This window comes from Grammomys surdaster, unplaced genomic scaffold, assembly GCF_004785775.1.
Source record: "Grammomys surdaster isolate TR1022 unplaced genomic scaffold, NIH_TR_1.0 254, whole genome shotgun sequence".
Taxonomy (NCBI): domain Eukaryota; kingdom Metazoa; phylum Chordata; class Mammalia; order Rodentia; family Muridae; genus Grammomys; species Grammomys surdaster.
The window spans coordinates 418,569-430,957 of record NW_021604695.1 but is presented as its reverse complement, the minus strand read 5'-3'; positions in this window follow the sequence as shown (position 1 = coordinate 430,957).

Sequence of the window (12,389 nt, the reverse complement as noted above, 5' to 3'; positions counted from 1 at the left end):
TTCAAATTTTCTTCTTACCTATTTCCTGCTTTCCCACTCCTAACCCTATGGTTGTGCCGAGGAAAGGACCCTGTCTCCAGTTGTTCCTTTTCTGGGCTTTAAGTTGCACACAACGTTCCCTGAGCCTTTACCACACACGAGTGTCCCGTATGCTGGAGTGCAGGAAGCGAGCGAATGAGTAAACATGTGCTGTCTTTATGTCCCCAGGAGTCAAGTGCTGGCATCGTAGCTCTGGGTGCTGGCTTTGAGGTGGGGCTTTTGGGAGTGAAGTCTCCTCTCCTATGAATGGCACGCCTGCCTGCTCTTAGGAAAGATCCCGGAGAGCCTGCTTGTTCTTCTGTCATGTGGGGACATGCTGGAAGGTGCCAGAAAGTAGAGTCCTTAGCAGACACTACATCTGCTGCCACCTTGATCCCAGACATCCTAGCCTTTGGAAGCGTGAGGCACAAAGCCGGCTGTTGATGGTATTTTTGTACAGCAGTAACCCTCAGGGACTGGCGGGCCTGGGTAGTGAAATGAGTAGAGCTTTCTACCTGTCTCTGGAATTTCCAGGGATAGTGAGGAAGGGGTCTCTTGGTTCCTTGGTGTGAAGAGTAATTTTTGAATTTGAAAAAATATCTCTTCTGTGAAAGTTGGGGTGTTCTGGGAAGTCAGTCTTATGCTGTGGTCCCATCTCTGCCGTGGTCTTGCTGTGTGACCTTGAACTAGTCTCCACGCTTGTCTCTGGTCTTCTCATCATATTCCATATAAGGATTTGGGTTGAAATAGGAGGCAACCCATCAAATCTGTGAGACACACATGCTCACAGGAGCCCAGCCTTTTTTTTTTTTTTTTTTTTTTTTTTTCTGGTTTTTCGAGACAGGGTTTCTCTGTGTAGCTCTGGCTGTCCTGGAACTCACTGTGTAGACCAGGCTGGCCTCGAACTCAGAAATCCACCTGCCTCTGCCTCCCAAGTGCTGGGATTAAAGGCATGCGTCACCACCGCCTGGCTGAGCCCAGCCTTTTAACAAACCCTTTCTTGCCTAGCAGGGGCTTCTTGGTCCCACAAGATCTGAGTGTGGTTCCTGTCATTTTACTACCTTCCCTGTCTTCTGTCTTATTTCTCAGACTTCTGTTTTTTTGCATAGTGACACAGCTAGACAGAAGGTTGACTGTCCCCAGCAGGAGGGGAGGGACCTGAATGGCGGCCGGCCGGTTAGTCCTGACACACAACATTCCAGTGATAGAAAGCCCAGCGGTGAGGTGAACACCAACCTGACCCCAGGCAGTAAAGAGACCTCGGGCTGGGCAGGCAGGTTGGGAGGAGCCTCTGTGTCTTTCCGGTCCCTGACTCCTGCTGTCTGCTGCCTTGCCTGCTCCTGTAGCTCTGGGCTCTGCCATTTGGCCCTGACAGCAGGACTGGTTTGGCAGGTTTAACCACACCCGTGAGCAATAGGAGGTTGTGGCTGGGCCAGGCCAGGCCAGAGGAAGCAATGCTGCCCTGCCCTTGACCCCCGCCCAAATCCCAACCTCCCTTCAGTTACCTTCTCCACCTGGGCTGGGCACTTCCTCAGCCCGGTCACTGTGGGTAAGTCTAGTCTTTTCTTGGACGTGAGTCTTTTCATCTGTGTGGTTTTGGCGTCAGTGATCTCCGGTCATTCTCGGCTTATTCTAGCTAAAGCTTTGCCACGTCTCGGTTCTTGGACAAGCTGTGAAATGTTGATGGTCCTAGATTCCCAATAAGACAACAAAGGCTTCACATCTCATTGGCTTCCGCAGATTGTAGGATTAGCTGACATCCTAGTGAGTATTAAGTGTCTTTGGGAAGTAGCTTCTTTCAGTCCTGTGGCCCTCTCAAAACCGGTTGTGTGTGCGGGGTGGGCGGGTCTTTCCTAGGCCCCTCCCCTTTTCGGCTCATCATTGCCAAGAACCAGGCTTTCTGAGCGTCTCTCGTAGGTGCCAGGTCCTGATCTGCAGTCAACCCAGTGGGCAGTTTAGGGGGAGGGAAGAACAGCCCATCACTGCTGCAGCCCCCAAGAAAGCTGAGCCCCTTCTCTGGAACACAGTTTCTCTCTCTGACAAGGAAGAGTATACAGATTGCCTCTTCTGTCCACAGAAAATTTGAGTTTGACATGTATAGGTTGGAAGAGGGAATAGGAATTAGAAGAAGATTTTCCTGGCTTGGCCTGGGAATAAGGAGGCTGTTACAGAAGAGGAAGAAATGGAAACTGATGTTTACCCAGCATTCCCCTGTGCTGGTACCATATTGTTACTTTTTACACATTACACCCTGATGCCTGTCCACGTGGCAGCCAGAGGGAAGCTTTATAAAATACACACATGACCACTTCACCATCTCTTTTGTTTTTACAATAAAACTTAAATGTCCCATGAAAGCTCTGAGGAAAGGGATCCTTTCCCCCCCACCTCCCCACCCCCAATATTTCTCTCCATTGGTCACTTAACTGAGCCACAGGAGGGCTTTCTTTGTTCCTGTAGCAAATTCTCACCTCAGGACCTTTTTATAGGTTTTCTCCTCACTTAGACGTCTTGCTCTGGCCCCGTTTGTTTATTGAAACAAGGTTTCTCTGTGTAGCCCTCACTGTCCTGGAACTCCTGTGTAGACCAGCTGACCCTCCACCCAGTCAGAGGTCTGTCTGCCTTTGTGAAATGCTGAGATTAAAGGCACGCATCACCAGGCCTGGCTGCTTCCTCTGGTTTTATAGCCCCTTACTTTTATGTCTGAGAATATTTAATTCCCCCATCCCACCCACCCAACAACTGCTTTCTCTCTTTCCTTGGCTCTCATTTATGAAAAAGGCTATTGTTATGTAGCTCAGGTTAGCCTTGAATTCATGACCCTCCTCCTGTCCAGACTCGGGATTACAGACATAAGCCACCGTGCCCTGTTTCTCTCCACACCTCACTCCCTTGCTCGTCATAATTCCTGGTTGTTTTTTTATTTCAAACATTTCATGTCTATTCTTAATTCTACACTGCAGAACACAAGAGAGGCAGGAAGTGGAGGGAATGAGAGAGTTCTGGTGGGCGCCTGGCCTACAGCATCACTCTTAGTAGGTGCTTGGTTAAGTGGTGGCTTTTAGAGGGAATTAACATGGAAGTAAGTTAATAGGCTCTTGTGTGTGGGGTGAAGATGTAGCAACTGGAGTTGGAAAGTGTTGGAGCTTTGTGCTTGCTCCCTGATGCCCAGCTGTGATTTAGATTATCGGAAGGTTGGTGCCCAGAAATCATTGCTGATGGGACTGGAGAGATGGCTCAGAAGTTAAGAGCACTTGCTGTTCTTCCAGAGGACCTGGGTTTAGTTCCCAGCATCCATATGGCAGTTTATAACCATCTGTAACTCCAGGTCCAGGAATTGAATGCCTTCTTGTGGCCTCTGAGGGCATCAGGACACACATACCAGCAAAATACTCATGCACATAAAATAAAAAGAGATATTATTATTATTATTTTATTTTATTTTTTTTGGTTTTTCGAGACAGGGTTTCTCTGTGTAGCCCTGGCTGTCCTGGAACTCACTCTGTAGACCAGGCTAGCCTCGAACTCAGAAATCCACCTGCCTCTGCCTCCCAAGTGCTGGGATCAAAGGCGTGCGCCACCACTGCCCGGCTAAGAGATAATATTAAAGAAAGGAATCATTTAAGATATTTATGTATTTTCTGTGGCTCTATTTGCAAATATGCCTGCAAGACAGTAGAGGGCATCGGATCCCATTACAGATGGCTGTGAGCCACCATGTGGGAGCTGGGAATTGAACTCAGGACCTCTACAAGAGCAATCAGTGCTCTTAACCTCTGAGCCATCTTTCCGGCCGCCTGGACAACTCTCTTGAAAGCCTAGGTGTAGTCACTCTTTATTTAGAGGGTCCATGCTGTGCTATGGTGTGGGCTAGATAAAGGTCAATCTAGAGAGGAACAGGCTAGACCCTCACAGATGTGGCTTTGCCAGCCCAGGAGATCTCAGTGGGGTATACTCTGGTTTCATTAGCTCCCGAAGTGTTCTTGAGGGGCAGGGGACAGGGCTGCCTAAGAGCTTGATGCTTTGATTTACGTCTTCTCAAATGGCCCGTGTGGCATCTGCTGGGTTCATTCATGGCTCCGGATTTGTTTCTTTGTCTATGAGCAGGTTGGAGTTGGTGTCTGCCTCCTAGGGTCTGAATAAAAGTTGGAGAGTTAATACAGGCGAGGCTGAGCAGAGATGTGACGTTTACTGTGCTCATTCAGGACAAGCTGGGATTTTTTTCATTGAGTGGTGGCCCATTCAGAAAGCCCTCACTGCCCGCAACCTCCCCTCCCCCCCCCAAGAGTGTCTTTGTTAGGGTGAGTACTGCTGTGATGAAACACCATGACCAAAAACAACCTGGGGAGGAAAGGCTTTATTTCACTCACAGGTCCAGATAACAGATCATCATCAAAAGCAGCAAAGACTGGAACTCATACACGGCAGGAACCTGGAGGCAGCAGCTGATGCAGAGGCCATGGAGGGGTGTTTCTTACTGGCTTGCTCCCCATGGCTTGCTCAGCCTGCTTTCTTATAGAAGCCAGGACCACCAGCCCAGGGATGTCATCACCCACATTGGGCTGGGCCCTCCCCCATTAATTACTAAGAAAATGCCTCACAGCTGGATCTTGTGGAGTCATTTTTCTCAATTAAGCATTCCTTCCTTCAGATAACTCCAGCTTGTTTCAAGTTGACATAAAACTAACCAGGACAGAGAGCTAGCCATGGATGCAAAAGAGACAGTGGGTGAAGGGCCTTAAAACAGGCTGAGGTTCTAGAGAGGCCTGAACTTGCAAGGCATGCTGGAGGCAAAAGAAGGAAAGTGCAATAGCAGGGGGGAAAGGGTGCAGGAAGGAGAGGTGTAGGGGGGGGGGGTACAGGGGTATGGATGCAGGGGGAGGGGTACAGGGGGGTGCAGGAGGTGCCAGGAGTGCAGGGGGTTGTGTACTCCTGGGCCAGGAGGTAAGACTCTGAGAAGGATCCTGCAAGACGTTGGATTGGGAATGAGGTGAACGGCTTTCAGGCAAGTGATGCTGGGATGGATGGCCAAGCAGGGCTGAAGACGGGGATCAGGTGGACAGCTGCTGGCAGTTCGTACTGGATTAACTTTAGGTCTATGAGGAAAAGAAGGACAGTGGGTGAGCAAGGGGGCAGCTATGTGGTGACGGGAGGAGAGGAAGGAACCTGGGTGGGGGACAGCTGGGTTCCCAGTGGCTTGCTGAAGGATTATGGTGAGAGTCTGGACGTGCTTGTCTTGATGTTTGATTTGACTTTCCTGGCTAATGAGATGTTTCCTGACAAAGCCTGTTGTTCCGATTCTTTTTGTGGTCATTTTTTTATTTAAATTTTATTCTATTACTTACCGTGTTATGATTATCTTGCCTGTATGTATGCATGTCTCTGTTTGCCACATGCAAGCCTGGTGCCAGGGAGGCCAGAAGATCGCATTGGATCCCCTGAAACTACAATTGCACAGGGTTGTGAGCTGCTGAGTGGGTGTTGGGGGATCAAACCCTGCTCCTCTGGAAGAGTGACCAGTGCTCAAGTAACCTCAGAGCCTCTCCATCTCCCCAGCCCTCATGTTTATTGTTTGGAGACACAGTATCAGGTAGCCGGGGTTGAGCTTGCTGGGAAGCCAGAGTGACCTTGAACTCTTCATCCTGCAGCCTTCAGCTCCCGGGTTCATTTTACAGGCATGGGCCACCCTGCTTGACTTTGTTCTGGCTCCTGATGTGGAAAATCCTTCCAAAATCCCTGAGTGATTGATTCTTCCTCTGGAGTCAAGAGAGCCCTCCATGGAGATATTGCACATGGCCTAGAGACTTGGCACGGGGAGGAATGGCCATTTGGCTGGTAGGTGGCAATGCTGGGACTCTATCTGGAAACTGGTTTTCAGAATCCATCAGTTTTCTTTGAAGTGTGTAGCGGCAGTTCCGTTTAGCAGAATGCTTTGTGTGTTCCAGAGCTCTGGATGGGGCTGGGCAACTTTTCAAAGGTGGTGTGTGGCGGGCACCTGCCCACTTCCTTTCTTGCTGTTTATTTATTTAAAATTCCTTGGGTTTTTGAGACATAGTTTCTCTGTGTAGCCCTGGCTGTCCTGGAACTCACTCTGTAGACCAGGCTGGTGGGGAACTCACAGAGATCCACCTGCCTCCGCCTCCAAGTGCTGGGATTAAAGGCGTGCACCACCACTGGCTTTCCTTTTGCTTTTTGATGAGTGTGGGCTAGCAACCATAGGCCATAGATGCTCCAGTGATTTTTTCTCAAGACCAACAAGGTGGGTGTGGGCGTGGGAGCACGAGGAAGGGGGAGGGTGCTTGCTCGGATCCAGGTGGGCATCAGCACTGAAACTACCTTGGGCAAGAAGGCTTAGGTGAACTGATGGATAGCCCTGGACCCATCTTAAGGCACAACCTAGTTATCAGTGGATCCTGGAAGACTGAAGAGGATTCACCACTGTCCTGAGCCTCCTTGGCCCACTGGTCCCCTGCCTCTGGGGATGGACCAGGTTCAGAAGTTAGAATGAAAAGTGCTCGTCCAGGCTCCTGCTTCTAAGGAGAGCCAGATCTGGTTGGGTGGAATCCAGTCCACATCCCTCCTCCAGCTGCTTGGTGCTGAGGAGAGAGGCTTTTGTGTGTGTTGCCAGGGGAACCAAAGTTTCTTCCTCCTTCAGAGCCCCAATTGGCTGCTCGTGGAGCTTGAAGATTGGTGAATGGAAGGGCCTCCCTCCTTCCCACACCTTGCACAGAACAGAGGCCACAGTGAGGCTGGGGTCTCCATGGAGTGCTGTGTGGGTGTCTGCACGCTCTGTCCCCCATACTCATTCATCTTTTCCAGGAAGACTGTCATCTGGATCCAGGAAATCTAACCCAGAACTCGATGGAGCTGCCTTTGAATCCTGATGTTTCCACACATTTACTCTTGGTCTTGAGACAGTTCCATCTCTCCTCCTCCCCTACCCCTGGGTCTCAGTTTCCCTTTCTATAAAAATGAAATGACTGGAATAAAAAGCCCCTGTCCTTCCAGCTCCCTCTTCCCCAGCTGGGCAGCTCAGGACCTCCCTTCTCCGGCTTTCCATGGCCCTCATCTGGTCTCTTTCAAGGCTCTCTGTTTCATTGTTTCTCCTGTGAGATGCAGGTCAGAATGTAATGCTAGGTATCGTGACATGTGCCTGTCATCCCAGCACTGAGGAAGCAGAGGCAAGAGGATGATTAAGGCCTGACCTGGGCTTCACAGCGAGACCCTGTCTCAAAACTCCAGGGCCTGGGGTTGTAACTCTGAGGTAGAAATCAGACCCTGAGCTTGCTCCCCAGCACTGCAGAATGAATGAATGAATGAATGAATGAGCCAGTGAATGAGACGTTCATTATTTTGCCTTCCCCTTCTAGAGAAGCTGAGGTCTCTGCAGTCTCTCCTGGATGTCCCCAAGTCCCACAGCTGTTCTTCACCTCATCCTCTCCAACTAGACCCAGGCTCAAGCTAATAAGCTCAGGATGACTGAGTGACAGACACACCACATTCTCTATGGGCTGTCTGGGCAGCCTGCAGAACAGAACTTGTTGGAGCAGGAGGGGTTCAGTTCTCCTAGGCTCTGGGCCTTTCACTATGTAGGTGATCTTGGGAGGATAGCGTAGCTGCAGTTTCCACATTGGTGACACAGGAGTAATAACAGCACCTGTCAGGGTTGTCATCTAGGCTGACAAGATGGCAGCTTCAAGTGCCTTTCTCCAGTGTTTGTCTCCTGTCAAAGCCTAGGAGAGAAAGCAGCAACTGGGGAGCAGTCTTCTGCAGGACCTGTGGTGCCCCTTGGCTAGGCTTAGATGCTGCTCATTCCTAGAAGTGACAGAGAACAGGAAGAGGAGAGCATTGCCCCGTGGTGATGGTGTCTGGTGTGGGGAGGCCTGGGTTGGAGCTGATGTTTGAATCACACTTCAGACCTCACTTAAGGATTCTTCAGCCTCACAGAAAGAGGAGAGAAGAGCTTCCTGCTGGCAAATGGGTAGCCTATATGGCGTTGACCTTGTCTTGGCCTTGTGAGGCTCACTCCCACAGGCTGGGCTGGAGGATGACCTTCACATTCAGGCTGTGTGGTATTCAGTATGCCACGTCAGTGGTCTTAAAATGGGCTTAATGGGGGTCACATCTGGGAGTGAGTCAGCCCTGTTTCTTCTTGACTCACCAGATTGAGGGTCAAAGGTGGCCGCAAAGGTCATTGGCCTTCAGAACATGGTTTGGGTTGGACTCTGAAGCCCAGCCTCCCACTACCCCTGGGCCTGCAGCAGCTGCATTATTGGCCGCCGTCCCTCTCCCATGTAGTGGGAAGCAGTAACAAGACACTGGAATCAGGCAGGATGTGCTGGAGGACCTTGCTCCCGTGGTACTCCCTGCGGGAGGGTGTGGGTAAGGAGGTGGAAGTAGAGGAGGAAGAGAACCCTCAGAAGAAGTCAGGAGACTGGCATGGGTGGCTAGATGCTTGAATACACGCAGTGGACAGGTCTTTCTGGACATGTTATGTAGCTTACACCAAGGGCAGACGCTCATGTCTCAGTGACATCAAGGGATGGGCCTAGGAGTGTGTGTGTGTGTGTGTGTGTGTGTGTGTCTAAGTATAGTGTTGGCAGCTCCCTAGGGAAATACAAATAGCATGACCATCCTAGAGACATTAGCAAGCCATGTAGGGCCTACTTCACCCTTGGCTCTTTTCTGTGAGGCCAGGTCTGTTTGCCTGGGGTAGACATGGGCAGCTGGATGTGGCCTTTCACCCAGGAGCTGTTGGTTTATAGACAGGGTTTCTTCGTACAGCCCTGGCTATCTTGGAAGTCACACTGTAGACCAGGCTGAACTCGAGCTCACAGAGATCTGCTTGCCTCTGCCCCCCAAGTGCTGGGATTAAAGGTGTACACTGCCACCTCCTGGCGGCTTAGTTTGTGTTGTAGATGCCGCTCCCGGGCTCCACACTGGTCACTGAGGGGCTGCTTTCTCAGACTCCTGAGTGAGGACTGGAATGGAGACTTTAGAGCCTCCTTGGCATCTGGTTTGCTCGTGAGTATAGGTGGGAGCAGAGGCAGGTGTCCCAAGTCACACTGACCCATTCACACTCCCTCTGCAGCACCCCCTGCTTGGTCTCTAGATCACTGCACCCATCTTTTTGGCCTCCTCTGGCTCTTCCTGAACCCTTCTGGCATTCTCTTCCCTTTCTGCTCCTCATCTTTCCTTGTGTGCCCAGTGTTGGGGCTCCTTGGGGCCCTGCTGCAGTTATTGCTGTTTCTCTAATACCTAATGAAAGTAATAACACAATATTGAGATTTCTGAGACCAGGAGGGGGTGGGAATCACTCCTGAGGGTTGTTGGGAGTTTGGTGTATTTCCTCCCAACTCTTTCTCTTTTGGCTCCTCACAGAGCTGTAATCCCATGTGTGTTGTCCTACGGTTGGTGCTCCAGGACTCTGAGGTCGTCTGTGTCGTTAATGAGTGTGCCATTGGCACACAGTGGACACATCCCTTTCCTGTTGACGGCCTCACAGGTTGTTTGTAGTTGTGTGGGTAAAAGAGACCCACCAGGAATATGCTACAGACATCTCTCTTTCTGTGTTCCTGGGAGGTCTCTTGGGGCAGGCCTCCAGGAGGGGAATTCTGGGGCAGAGGCTGAAGATGCCGTCCGTGGCGACTTGCCATACTGTGGGGCCAGGGGGATAAACAGTACCTGCCTTAGACTTCCCTCAGCCTCTAGAACCTATTTCCTGTGAAAAGGAGTTCCCCCCTACTGTACCCCTCCTAGCCCCTCACCACTGCCGCTGGTCTTTAATTCAGAGAGGTGACTAGGCATGTGGATATGGTGTTAAGCTGCTGAGGTTCAACCCAGGTCCCTCACACCTCACTGCTTTGAGTCTGTTTTCTCAGCTCACCCTGAAACTTGCAGGGGTGAGTCATTTCACAGGACACAAACACCACAGAGGTTTACTGTCCACAGCAGACTTGGCTTGACGCCGCAGACACAGTGAGCCATGGTGACAAGTAGGAGACCCTAAGAAGACTTCTGGCCCTTTGCCCCTAGTGCAGCCTCAGCCACACCCCATTTGGTTTATGGGAAAAGTGATTCTCAATCACAGATTAGTTGGGGGGGGGGTCACGACCAAGTGATGGAGGTCTAGGGAAGCCTCTGTCTTCCATCCAAAACTGTCCCCGTCTCTTGGCCTCTGTCTTCAGTGGTATTTCTTTGGATTAGGAGCTTTGACCCCAGCCCAGACCTCTTCCATAGATAAATTCAGGAGATGTCTGGCATCTGGAAGTCTCCTTGACCCTGGAAGAGTTTCAACCTCGGGGGAAATGGGCTCTAGGACTGGCTCAGGAGACTTGCTGCTTTCTCAATGCTGTGTGGAGCAGCCAGTATTTTTACGTCTGGATCTCATACAACCTGATCTGGTCTCAGGTTCTTTGTAGCAAAATATGACCTTGAACTTCTGATCCTCCTATCTCTCAGGATGTTGGGATCACAAATACGTATGTATCACTCCCAGTTTTATGTTGTGCTGGGAATCGAACTCAGGGCTTCACCCTATCCCTGCCCTTTCTGCCAAGTTACTACATACTTAGGATCTTATAGTTCTGGAATTTTATAAATCTGTACAGGTGAGCCTTATGAGGCACAGGTCAAGTTTTGGCAGGGCTGCCATGAGGGAGCAGTACCTTCTCCTGACAGCATCTGCGGGCTGCCTCTGCTCCTTGACTTGCCCTTCTTCCAACTCAGCAACGACTTCCCTCCAGCTCCTGCTTCTGCCCTCTCCTGTCTTCATCGTTCACCACAAGGCCCCTGTGTTTACATTGGCCCCATGGAGAATCCCAGATCACCCTCCATCTCAGACTCTCTCACTGGATCATATGTGAAAAGTTTCTTCTGCATGTGAGGTAATGCCCACATATTCTGGGCGAGAGGGCATGGGTGCCTTGGGGTGAGCCTCTATTCTACCTCCCATAGCTGCTAATACCAGGGACTTCTCTGGTCCCTCAGATCTTGCCTGGAGTTTTGTACCATCAACTTCCAAGATGGAGGGAGAACTGATGACTGGGGAGGACCATGAGATGGTTCCATCAGACAATGGGGAGATGGCTCAGTCAGTGAAGTGCTTGTTATATAAGAATGAAGGCCTGACTTCAGATCCCCAGCTCCCGGCTAATAGAGGTGGCCTGGTTCTTCTTTAGTCCCATCACCAAGGAGGCAAGGACAGGTGGCCGGCCAGCCTCACCGAGTTGATGAGGTTAGTGTTCAAAGACAGAGCTTGCCTCAGAAAATAAGGTGGAGATCACACAAGGCAAACACTCAATGAGTTTCGACACACGTGAGCACATATGTGCACAGACACCTCACAAATACACTGTACAGACTGTCACCAACACGTGCAGATAGAGTGTTTTCCCATGCTAAGGTGCCTGACTGGAGATAATCATTCCTGTGACATTGTGACAGAGGTGTTCAGTATCTATCCTGTCTTTTAGGGTGAGGGCCTCTGGCGAGGCACAGGGAGACCAGTGTGGCCTCTCCTGCCAGCACATCACTGCTCTGTGTGTGTCTGTGTTTGTGTCTGTGCACACTCATCTGTGACTCCGAGTCAGTGCTCTTGGGATGGCCAAGGAGTGACTCTCTTAAAAAGGCCCTTTCTGCTCTTGTTCTAAGGAAAATAATTACACAAGTGACTAATTTTATCCCTAATCCCATAATTACTTTATTATGTAGCTGGTGAGAAGGCTCCGAGCTGTGCCTTTGGTGCCACTCTGGCTGCTGGCCCAGTTGGCCTGGTCCTGCAGCAATGGAGCCCCGCCCTGCTTCTGGCATGGCTCTATCACAGGGCAGGATTGCTCTATTTCCACTTGGGGTAGGGCCAGCTACATGTTGATGTTGGGGGCCTGAATACCTACCTTCCTTTCCTCCCAAGTCTGTAGACTAAGGCAACTTCCCTGAGAGCAAGAGTTTGTACTGCAGGAGTCAAGGTTCCATTTATCCTCATTCACTTCCTTCAGGACCTTGAGTAAGTCATTTCCTGATGGCTCTTGATCCTGTTGTCTATAAAATGGGGTTCTTGCTGGCTTTAATGGTCTGCAATTACAGGAGGGGATCCAAGAAAGCTAGAGCTTTGAGACCAGGGTCCTTCTTGCTGCCCATTGAAAATATACTCCATGTAGCTTGTGTGAGGCCCTGAGTTCAAGCCCCAACACCACACCACATCAGTCAATCAACTAAACCCTAGCCTAGTATATCTTACCATAGTATATAAGACAGTAGTCCAGTATATCCCACCATAGTATATAAGACAGTAGTCCAGTATATCCCACCATAGTATATAAGACAGTAGTCCAGTATATCCCACCATAGTATATAAGACGGTAGTCCAGTAT